We start from the raw sequence: 13,139 nt of genomic DNA, 5'->3' as shown, positions 1-13,139 counted from the left end.
AGAAAAAACTCAACAGAAAAGTAAAGACGTACCAAAACTGTAACAATCACAAATATAAACATTCAAAAAGAATATCTTATATCTCAAACTCATTCTCCTTGCAACCTCGATTGCCTCTAGCAGCAAATTTCTCTCTGCTCTGCTATTGCTATTTGTCATGCCCTCTATCGATGATTCATTCAACCAGCATTTGCTAAAGTTGACATGTAGAGAGTGAAAGCAAGCCTGGTGCTTGCAGTTCACAGCGAAGACAAGACCTACCAAAGTGAAGACTCAATTCAATACCAAACGCACATCAAACGTTTAAGAATCAAAGACATAAACATTCTCAGTAAATATCTTACTTCTCTTACTAATTCTTCTTTCTGTTTGCAATTCCCTCTAGCAACATTTTGATGTTTCATCTCCCATTTCTATTTTATGTGCTCACTTTCGATAGTTCATTTAAAAAGTATTATAAAAGCTGACATGTAGGGAGCAAATCACTCCCGTTGCTTACGTTTTACAGTGAAAACAAATCCTTGGATAGAAAAAACTCAACAGAAAAGTAAAGACGTACCAAAACTGTAACAATCACAAATATAAACATTCAAAAAGAATATCTTATATCTCCAACTCATTCTCCGTGCTACTTCGATTGCCTCTAGCAGCATATTTATCTCTAATCTAGTTTTGCTATTTGTCATGCCCTCTATCGATGATTCATTCAACCAGCATTTGCTAAAGTTGACATGTAGAGAGTGAAAGCAAGCCTGGTGCTTGCAGTTCACAGCGAAGACAAGACCTACCAAAGTGAAGACTCAATTCAATACCAAACGCACATCAAACGTTTAAGAATCAAAGACATAAACATTCTCAGTAAATATCTTACTTCTCTTACTAATTCTTCTTTCTGTTTGCAATTCCCTCTAGCAACATTTTGATGTTTCATCTCCCATTTCTATTTTATGTGCTCACTTTCGATAGTTCATTTAAAAAGTATTATAAAAGCTGACATGTAGGGAGCAAATCACTCCCGTTGCTTACGTTTTACAGTGAAAACAAATCCTTGGATAGAAAAAACTCAACAGAAAAGTAAAGACGTACCAAAACTGTAACAATCACAAATATAAACATTCAAAAAGAATATCTTATATCTCCAACTCATTCTCCTTGCAACCTCGATTGCCTCTAGCAGCAAATTTCTCTCTTCTCTGCTATTGCTATTTGTCATGCCCTCTATCGATGATTCATTCAACCAGCATTTGCTAAATTTGACATGTAGAGAGTGAAAGCAAGCCTAGTGCTTGCAGCTCACAGCGAAGACAAGACCTACCAAAGTGAAGACTCAATTCAATACCAAACGCACATCAAACGTTTAAGAATCAAAGACATAAACATTCCCAGTAGCTATCTTACTTCTCTTACTAATTCTTCTTTCTGTTTTCAATTCCCTCTAGCAACGTTTTGATGTTTCATCTCCCATTTCTATTTCATGTGCCCACTTTCGATAGTTCATTTAAAAAGTATTATAAAAGCTGACATGTAGGGAGCAAATCACTCCCGGTGCTTACGTTTTACAGTGAAAACAAATCCTTGGATAGAAAAAACTCAACAGAAAAGTAGAGACGTACCAAAACTGTAACAATCACAAATATAAACATTCAAAAAGAATATCTTATATCTCCAACTCATTCTCCTTGCATCCTCGATTGCCTCTAGCAGCAAATTTCTCTCTTCTCTGCTATTGCTATTTGTCATGCCCTCTATCGATGATTCATTCAACCAGCATTTGCTAAAGTTGACATGTAGAGAGTGAAAGCAAGCCTAGTGCTTGCAGCTCACAGCGAAGACAAGACCTACTGTAATATAATAATATATCTACGCGTGAACTTCCGGCATCACGGTTGCCCTGATATATTATATATTTTCTTCCTCTCCTATTTCTTATGATAATATATCTACACGTGAACTTTCGGCATCACGGTTGCCTTGATATATTTCATATTCTTCTTCACATCACTCTCTTATGATAATATGTCTACACGTGAACTTCCGGCATCACGGTTGCCTTGATATATTATCTATCTCCTTCTATCACTTCGAATTAGCAGCTTCACTGCTGATTGAAGAATGCCCTTTACTCGTGGTGGAATTCACTAATCACTATGCACCTGTAAGAAACCCATCCTTCCTCCTTCTCGAGACTTTGTCCCGAAATAAAACACAAGTGTGGTTTCGTTTCTTATAGTTGCCTAAACTGATCGAACTGTGTCTTGGTCTATTTTTCACTATAACTTCTTTACTGTCTGTAACTCCATCCTTGAACGGGGATGGAACTGAGCCTGAGCTCAGTTCTAAACTGAGATTTCACTATATCGAGGTTTCTGCGGAACTGAGTGTCGTGGACTGAGACTTCTGCTCAACTGAGACTTCTATTGAACTGAGACTTGTTCGATCAGTCTTTGGCCCTTTATTTATAGTACAATTTCTTCCTTAAGTTTAACATTTCTTTTTGGATTATTTCTAATGGGTTCCCACGGTTCATGTCTGAATTTCTAAGAATTTTGATAAAGAAAATAATATTGAATTTAACACTTTTGTTTGTCTGAATTTTGATTGGTCGTTTATAGATTTGATATCGATTTACTGTCTGGCTAACTTCCTGTTTACTTAATTATGATTGGTTAGTTTGGTTAATATGATCCTACACGTGCCTATCATGATCGAACATGTTCGTTCGCCTAATTTGGGGTTCATTATTTTACCTGAAAGTGTGGGAATCCATACATTGTATTTGAATGCGTTTCTAAACGTTCTTTTGCCCTTGAACTAAAGATGTTGTTTATTGGCGCGATTGCATGTGCACCCGAAATCGTGAGAATTATCTCGCGGTGTCATATTGAGACGAGTCCTATGCTACCTAAGGGCGTATGCACTTGAAAGCGTGGGAACACGCATTCCCAACTACGCATGCATTGCTTCTTTAACATTTGGTTTATTGCGCAAAGTTATTTTGGGTTTCCGTGGTTGAATTTGTTATCGGTAAACAATATCAGGTTACAATATGCGTACATGCCCGTTTGGCTTTTGATTGTGATTACGTTGCATCTTTGCATTTTATCTTGCCTTGCAATTGTGTTGCATGCCATATTGCATTCTACATTGTATTCTACTTAGAACTTGCTTGGAAGATTAAGTTCTGCAATGGAGCTTGAAATGTTAATTGTTTTAAGCTTATCTTAATCTGCACTTTTGGTAATTGCGCCTGCGTGTATGCTTGGTACAGCACACCACCACCCTTTAAGAATAATTTTACTATAGAGAGAATCGATATTGGAAAATTATTCTCCTGTCTGCTTAATAATTCGGTTCTTGTGAACTGTTGTAGTTTTTCTTGTAACGCAATGTTCTATTGTACAATTTGTTTCGTGTATCTGTCTAACTATGAATGGTCCAATGTATAATGGATCTAATTTTTTCCTATTTTCGTTTGTTAGATAAACTTTATCGCCTATTTTAATTGAAATTGGATTAACGGTCTTATTTAAGGTGATTTGTCTTTTTTCTTTTTGTCTTATGAGGTTTTCTCTCGCAATTTTGTTAGATTTTTGGATTTTATACTTCATTTCGATGTAATATTGTTCAATGTTATAGATTGGTTCAATGGTTGTTTCGTGTAGTTCTTGGGGTAGATTTGCTTTTCTTCCAAATACTAATTCAAATGGTGTGTAATTTGTATCTGTATGAGGAGTAGTATTGTAAACAAAAGAATAAAACTTAATCCAATTGTCCCAATCATCGTGATGTTCGTTTGAAAATGTCCTTAAATATTCATTTAAACATCTATGATTTCTTTCTAAACTACCGATTGTTTGTGGATGATATGCGGTTCCAAATGTTTGTTTGAAATTGAGGATTTCTGCAATTTTACTAAGAATTTCGTTATTGTATTCGAGTCCTTGATCCGATTTGAGTTCCATGAAATTTCCATAAATAAGAATGAAATTTTCTATTAACGCTTTGGCTATTGAATTTGCTTCTTTGTTTGAAATTGGGATGATAACTACATACTTTGTTAAATCACATTGTATTGTTACTGCATATCTATTGTTGTGATTAGTTTTTGGTAACGGTCCTACTGTATCTATTGAGATTACACTAAAAGGTTTTGAGGGTGTTGTCGTCACAACAGTTTCCTCTTTTGTATGCCGCTTGATCTTGTTTAGCTGGCATTCTTGGCATTGCCTGACATAATTTTTAATGTCCTGTTTCATATTTGTCCATTTATAAAATTCTCTTATTTTGAGGTACAACCTATGTTGTCCTATATGTCCTCCTAGGGAATTCTTATGATGCGATTCTAGTATCGTCATCTTTTCATCCTGCTTCAATATAACCTTGGGCGCCTTGAACAGTATAATTTCTGACCCGAAAATGGCTCTACAAGCGATTTCCTTTATGGTCTGCAGGGAATAATATTCGAATAATTTGTCATCAATTGACATTGCTAGCTTATCTCGTTTCATTTCCTTCAATAAGTCACAGATTTTCAGAAAAGCAAACTCTAGTGTTTGATTTCCGTTTTCATCCGACTTTAGTGGAATGTCGACAAATCCCAATACTTTGTTATAGTTGTTGTTACATAACTCAAGCTAGATTTTGTTTTCGTATGTCTTTGTACGCAATTTCAACATTTTATTAACCTCTGAAGGGTTTTCAGTTTGCCATACTACAGGGTGATCAGTCCTCAGTATGTCTCTTTGATCTTCATTATGCAATGTTTTATGCTTCTGCTTGGTCATTGCTCTTGTATTTACAACGAGCACTTCCTTTGTCAATGGTGTAATACTTTTCAATTCGTCTGAGTTCACTATCATTCGTGAAAGAGCGTCTGCTCCAACATTCGTTTTACCCTTTACATATTCTATGTCAAAGTCAAATTCTTCTAGATCTAGTCTCATGCGTGTGAGCTTAGATGTGGGGTTCTTCATTTTAAAAAGATAAACTAATGGTCTATGGTCTGTTCGAACGGTGAATCTTTGACCGTAAAGATATGGTTTAAAATGGTTAATTGCCCAATGAATGGCTGTTAGCTCTTTTTCAATAACTGATTTTGCCTTTTCTCCTGGGGTGAAACTTTTACTTGCGTAAGCGACTGGTAAGTCATTTCCTTCTATTATTTGTGAAAGAATTGCTCCACATGCTACGTCAGAAGCATCAGTAGTTACAATGAATTTTTGTGAAAAGTCTGGGTATTTTAGTATAGTAGGGGATAACAAATGTTTTTTCAATGAGTCAAATGCTAGTTGGCATTCCTTTGTCCATTGAAACTTTACACCTTTCTTCAGAAGGTTATTCAATGGCTTAGCGATATTTGCAAAATTATTTACAAACTTTCTATAATAGTTACAAAATGCTACAAATCGTCTTACTTCATCAGCGTTATTGGGAACTGGAAAGTCCCTTAGCTTCTGGAACTTAGATTCGTCTGGGTAAATTCCTTCGCTCGTTATCTTACGTCCTAAATATGTTACTTCTGTTCTAAAGAAACTACATTTATCTGGATTTAACTTAAGATTGTATTTTCTAAGCCTATCAAAAACTTTAACTAGGTTACTGATATGATGCCGTGCACTGCATCCAGTAACGATTATATCATCTATATATACAAATGCTAGTTCAGGTGTCAACCCGGCCATGGCTATTGCCATCATTCGCTGAAAGCTATTTGGACATATATTTAGTCCAAAAGGCATACGCGTAAATTGATAGTGGCCAGTCGAGGTTGAAAACGCTGTGAACTTTCTTTAGTCATTTTCGAGAGGGATCTGATGGAAGCCTGACATCAAGTCTAAAGTACTAAAGTACTTGGCTCTTCCTAATTGGTCCAGAATTGTGTCAATCCGGGGTAAAGGAAACTTGTCTGGTAGGATTTTCTTATTTAATTGTCGAAAATCTACCACTAGCCTCCACTTCTTATCAGCATTGTCCGATTTCTTTGGTACCAAAAGAATTTGAGAGTTGTAAGAAGATATCGAATGTTCAATAATGTTGCTTTGCAACATCTTATCTACTTGTTTGTTTATCTCTTCTGTTTGCGAGTGGATTTGTTTATAATTGGGTATATATGATGGTATGTTGTCTTTCAATCGAATTTCTTGCTTGTAGAAATTATTGGTAGTGATTGGGTCGTCATCTATGCAAAATATATCAGAGTATTTGGAAATAATTTGTTCCAAATCCTTTCTTGCAAACTGTGGTACATTTTCTATTTTAATTTTTCTGCAAATATTTGATGCTCTATTTGTATTGGTATTTGTTTGCAAGGAACATTTTAAAATGTTGTACTCTCTGAGTAATTTTGTCTCTGGTAAGATTAAGTTGTGAGGGATAAACACATTTTCCTCCGTAGTGTTTACAAGTTTGATAAATTGGTTTTCTTTTGATACTATGGAATTGCCGTAAAATACTCCTGGTTTGATTTCTTTTGCTAATACTATTGTATCTTCTGTTATGTTTGGTATTGAAATTTTACGTATAACTTCACTTCTGAGTGGAAGTATGAATCCATTATCAATTTTGTCTTCTATTGGGTATGAAACATTTGTTCCATTTATGTTGAAATGAAGTAACCAATGTTCATAATCAATTGTGCACCGATATTGGGTTAGAATATCTCTGCCTAATATTCCATCTGCTAGAATTTCTACCGTTTTTGGTATTAAGTGAAATTCATGGGGAATAAGTAAATTTCCAAATCTTAAATTTGTTTTTGTTGAACCTAATGTGTATATAGAGTTGCTTGAAATGCCTGTCAGTTTAACTTTCCTGTCTATAAAGACTTGCTGTTTTGGTTTGACTTTGTCTACTTTAAAAAGTGATATGTCTGCACCTGTATCTACGATCAAGGTACTGTATTCATTGTTGGCTATTTCCAATTGAATCTTGATGAAGTTACTTGCTGATATGTTTATTGCGAGTATTGGCAGTCTGTTATGGACTGCTGTTGCTTGTCTAAAAAAATATTTTCTGTCGGAGGTGTTAGATAATTGACTCTTCCTTGGAAAATTTGTGCCTGTAGGCTTTCATTCTGTTTCCAGTATTGGTCGTTTTGCTGTTCTTCTTGTGTTATATATACGCGATTTGAATTTTGTCTCCAATTTCCCGGTGAGTTTTGATGGTTTCTTTGAGGTTCAAATCGATTTGTTTGGTTAGGTCCGTTGTTGTTATTACGATTATTATTTTGATATCTTGGTTGCTGGTAATTGTTGTTGGGTGGGTTAATGGATGGGAATCTAGTTTGATTCCGGTTGCGGTATCTATTATAGTTTTGGGGTCGTTTGTTCCATTGGTTTTGATTTGGGTTAAATTTATTAAACCTTGGACCATGGTTGCGTTTATTGTAATTGTTATTATTGTACCAATCGTTTCTATTTCTTGATTGGTTTGAGCGCGTAGCAAACACTTCTGCTGAGTTCTTGCTGTCATTTATGTCATGTAATATAATAATATATCTACGCGTGAACTTCCGGCATCACGGTTGCCCTGATATATTATATATTTTCTTCCTCTCCTATTTCTTATGATAATATATCTACACGTGAACTTTCGGCATCACGGTTGCCTTGATATATTTCATATTCTTCTTCACATCACTCTCTTATGATAATATGTCTACACGTGAACTTCCGGCATCACGGTTGCCTTGATATATTATCTATCTCCTTCTATCACTTCGAATTAGCAGCTTCACTGCTGATGGAAGAATGCCCTTTACTCGTGGTGGAATTCACTAATCACTATGCACCTGTAAGAAACCCATCCTTCCTCCTTCTCGAGACTTCCTGTCACGGGCGCCATGTAATATAATAATATATCTACGCGTGAACTTCCGGCATCACGGTTGCCCTGATATATTATATATTTTCTTCCTCTCCTATTTCTTATGATAATATATCTACACGTGAACTTTCGGCATCACGGTTGCCTTGATATATTTCATAAACTGAGACCTACCAAAGTGAAGACTCAATTCAATACCAAACGCACATCAAACGTTTAAGAATCAAAGACATAAACATTCTCAGTAAATATCTTACTTCTCTTACTAATTCTTCTTTCTGTTTTCAATTCCCTCTAGCAACGTTTTGATGTTTCATCTCCCATTTCTATTTTATGTGCTCACTTTCGATAGTTCATTTAAAAAGTATTATAAAAGCTGACATGTAGGGAGCAAATCACTCCCGTTGCTTACGTTTTACAGTGAAAACAAATCCTTGGATAGAAAAAACTCAACAGAAAAGTAAAGACGTACCAAAACTGTAACAATCACAAATATAAACATTCAAAAAGAATATCTTATATCTCCAACTCATTCTCCTTGCATCCTCGATTGCCTCTAGCAGCATATTTATCTCTTATCTGGTTTTGCTATTTGTCATGCCCTCTATCGATGATTCATTCAACCAGCATTTGCTAAAGTTGACATGTAGAGAGTGAAAGCAAGCCTGGTGCTTGCAGTTCACAGCGAAGACAAGACCTACCAAAGTGAAGACTCAATTCAATACCACACGCACATCAAACGTTTAAGAATCAAAGACATAAACATTCTCAGTAAATATCTTACTTCTCTTACTAATTCTTCTTTCTGTTTTCAATTCCCTCTAGCAGCGTTTTGATGTTTCATCTCCCATTTCTATTTTATGTGCTCACTTTCGATAGTTCATTTAAAAAGTATTATAAAAGCTGACATGTAGGGATCAAATCACTCCCGGTGCTTACGTGTTACAGTGGAAACAAATCCTTGGATAGAAAAAACTCAACAGAAAAGTAAAGACGTACCAAAACTGTAACAATCACAAGTATAAACATTCAAAAAGAATATCTTATATCTCCAACGCATTCTCCTTGCTTTTTCGATTGCCTCTAGCAGCAAATTTATCTCTTATCTGGTTTTGCTATTTGTCATGCCCTCTATCGATGATTCATTCAACCAGCATTTGCTAAAGTTGACATGTAGAGAGTGAAAGCAAGCCTGGTGCTTGCAGTTCACAGCGAAGACAAGACCTACCAAAGTGAAGACTCAATTCAATACCAAACGCACATCAAACGTTTAAGAATCAAAGACATAAACATTCACAGTAAATATCTTACTTCTCTTACTAATTCTTCTTTCTGTTTTCAATTCCCTCTAGCAACGTTTTGATGTTTCATCTCCCATTTCTATTTCATGTGCTCACTTTCGATAGTTCATTTAAAAAGTATTATAAATGCTGACATGTAGGGAGCAAATCACTCCCAGTTCTTACGTTTTACAATGAAAGCAAGTTCTAGGATAAAAACAACTCAACAGAAAATTAAAGACGTACCAAAACTGTAACAATCACAAATATAAACAATCAAAAAGAATATCTTATTTCTCCTTCTTATTCTCCTTGCATCCTCGATTGCCTCTAGCAGCATATTTATCTCTTATCTGCTTGTGCTATTTGTCACGCCCTCTATCGATGATTCATTCAACCAGCATTTGCTAAAGTTGACATGTAAGGAGTGAAAGCAAGCCTGGTGCTTGCAGTTCACAGCGAAGACAAGACCTACCAAAGTGAAGACTCAATTCAACACCAAACGCACATCAAACGTTTGAGAATCAAAGACATAAACATTCACAGTAAATATCTCACTTCTCTTACTAATTCTGCTTTCTGTTTTCAATTCCCTCTAGCAACGTTTTGATGTTTCATCTCCTTTTTCTATTTCATATACTCGCTTTCGATAGTTCATTTAAAAAGTATTATAAAAGCTGACATGTAGGAAGCAAATCACTCCTGGTGCTTACGTTTTACAATGAAAGCTAGTTCTAGGATAGAAAAAACTCAACAGAAAAGTAAAGACGTACCAAAACTGTAACAATCACAAATATAAACATTCAAAAAGAACATCTTATACCTTCAACTCATTCTCCTTGCTACTTCGATTGCCTCTAGCAGCATATTTATCTCTTATCTGCTTGTGCTATTTGTCACGCCCTCTATCGATGATTCATTCAACCAGCATTTGCTAAAGTTGCAGTTCGCAGCGAAGACAAGACCTACCAAAGTGAAGACTCAATTCAATATCAAACGCACATCAAACGTTTAAGAAACAAAGACATAAACATTCACAGTAAATATCTCACTTCTCTTACTAATTCTTCTTTCTGTTTTCAATTCCCTCTAGCAACGTTTTGATGTTTCATCTCCCATTTCTATTTCATGTGCTCACTTTCGATAGTTCATTTAAAAAGTATTATAAAAGCTGACATGTAGGGAGCAAATCACTTCCGGTGCTTACGTTTTACAGTGGAAACAAATCCTTGGATAGAAAAAACTCAACAGAAAAGTAAAGACGTACCAAAACTGTAACAATCACAAATATAAACATTCAAAAAGAATATCTTATATCTCCAACTCATTCTCCGTGCTACTTCGATTGCCTCTAGCAGCATATTTATCTCTTATCTGATTTTGCTATTTGTCATGCCCTCTATCGATGATTCATTCAACCAGCATTTGCTAAAGTTGACATGTAGAGAGTGAAAGCAAGCCTGGTGCTTGCAGTTCACAGCGAAGACTAGACCTACCAAAGTGAAGACTCAATTCAATACCACACGCACATCAAACGTTTAAGAATCAAAGACATAAACATTCACAGTAAATATCTCACTTCTCTTACTAATTCTTCTTTCTGTTTTCAATTCCCTCTAGCAACGTTTTGATGTTTCATCTCCCATTTCTATTTCATATACTCGCTTTCGATAGTTAATTTAAAAAGTATTATAAAAGCTGACATGTAGGGAGCAAATCACTCCTGGTGCTTACGTTTTACAATGAAAGCTTGTTCTAGAATAGAAAAAACTCAACAGAAAATTAAAGACGTACCAAAACTGTAACAATCACAAATATAAACATTCAAAAAGAATATCTTATATCTCCAACTCATTCTCCGTGCTACTTCGATTGCCTCTAGCAGCATATTTATCTCTTATCAGCTTTTGCTATTTGTTATGCCCTCTATCGATGATTCATTCAACCAGCATTTGCTAAAGTTGACAAGTAGAGAGTGAAAGCAAGCCTGGTGCTTGCAGTTCACAGCGAAGACAAGACCTACCAAAGTAAAGACTCAATTCAATAGCAAACGCACATCAAACGTTTGAGAATCAAAGACATAAACATTCTCAGTAAATATCTTACATCTCTTACTAATTCTTCTTTCTGTTTTCAATTCCCTCTAGCAACGTTTTGATGTTTCATCTCCCATTTCTATTTCATGTGCTCACTTTCGATAATCATTTAAAAAATATTATAAAAGCTGACATGTAGGAAGCAAAACGCTCCTGGTGCTTACGTTCTACAGTGAAAACAAGTCCTAGCTTAGAAAAAACTCAACAAAAAAGTACAGACGTACCACAACTGTAACAATCACAAATATAAACATTCAAAAAGAATATCTTATATCTCCAACTCATTCTCCGTGCTACTTCGATTGCCTCTAGCAGCATATTTATCTCTTATCTGGTTTTGCTATTTGTCATGCCCTCTATCGATGATTCATTCAACCAGCATTTGATAAAGTTGCAGTTCACAGCGAAGACAAGACCTACCAAAGTGAAGACTCAATTCAATAGCAAACGCACATCAAACATTTGAGAATCAAACACATAAACATTCTCAGTAGTTATCTTACTTCTCTTACTAATTCTTCTTTCTGTTTTCAATTCCCTCTAGCAACGTTTTGATGTTTCATCTCCCATTTCTATTTCATGTGCTCACTTTCGATAGTTCATTTAAAAAGTATTATAAAAGCTGACATGTAGGGAGCAAATCACTCCCGGTGCTTACGTTTTACAGTGAAAACAAATCCTTGGATAGAAAAAACTCAACAGAAAAGTAAAGACGTACCAAAACTGTAACAATCACAAATATAAACATTCAAAAAGAATATCTTATATCTCCAACTCATTCTCCTTGCTACTTCGATTGCCTCTAGCAGCAAATTTATCTCTTATCTGCTTGTGCTATTTGTCATGCCCTCTATCGATGATTCATTCAACCAGCATTTGCTAAAGTTGCAGTTCACAGCGAAGACAAGACCTACCAAAGTGAAGACTCAATTCAATACCAAACGCACATCAAACGTTTAAGAATCAAAGACATAAACATTCACAGTAAATATTTCTCTTCTCTTACTAATTCTTCTTTCTGTTTTCAATTCCCTCTAGCAACGTTTTGATGTTTCATCTCCCATTTCTATTTCATGTGCTCACTTTCGATAGTTCATTTAAAAAGTATTATAAAAGCTGACATGTAGGGAGCAAATCACTCCCGGTGCTTACGTTTTACAGTGAAAACAAATCCTTGGATAGAAAAAACTCAACAGAAAAGTAAAGACGTACCAAAACTGTAACAATCACAAATATAAACATTCAAAAAGAACATCTTATACCTCCAACTCATTCTCCTTGCTACTTCGATTACCTCTGGCAGCATATTTATCTCTTATCTGCTTATGCTATTTGTCACGCCCTCTATCGATGATTCATTCAACCAGCATTTGCTAAAGTTGCAGTTCACAGCGAAGACAAGACCTACCAAAGTGAAGACTCAATTCAATATCAAACGCACATCAAACGTTTAAGAATCAAAGACATAAACATTCACAGTAAATATCTCACTTCTCTTACTAATTCTTCTTTCTGTTTTCAATTCCCTCTAGCAACGTTTTGATGTTTCATCTCCCATTTCTATTTCATGTGCTCACTTTCGATAGTTCATTTAAAAAGTATTATAAAAGCTGACATGTAGGGAGCAAATCACTCCCGTTGCTTACGTTTTACAGTGAAAACAAATCCTTGGATAGAAAAAACTCAACAGAAAAGTAAAGACGTACCAAAACTGTAACAATCACAAATATAAACATTCAAAAGGAATATCTTATCCTTATACTTAATTTAGTTTTGAGCGTTACTTAGCGTTTTTTTTGTTTGACGCGTTTTTTCGACCATGCGTTTTTCGACCGTCGCGCCCGCAACGGCTAAAACCAAACATGCGATGGAAACACTCTTTCTCTGAATCGTTTCCAGCAAAACATCAAGAACAAAATCACTACAGCATAACACAAAA

The sequence above is a fragment of the Anopheles ziemanni genome, unplaced genomic scaffold, assembly GCF_943734765.1.
Source record: "Anopheles ziemanni unplaced genomic scaffold, idAnoZiCoDA_A2_x.2 scaffold_157_ctg1, whole genome shotgun sequence".
In the NCBI taxonomy this organism is placed as follows: Eukaryota; Metazoa; Arthropoda; class Insecta; order Diptera; family Culicidae; genus Anopheles; species Anopheles ziemanni.
The sequence above is the reverse complement of the archived record's forward strand: the minus strand, read 5'-3'. Positions refer to the sequence as shown.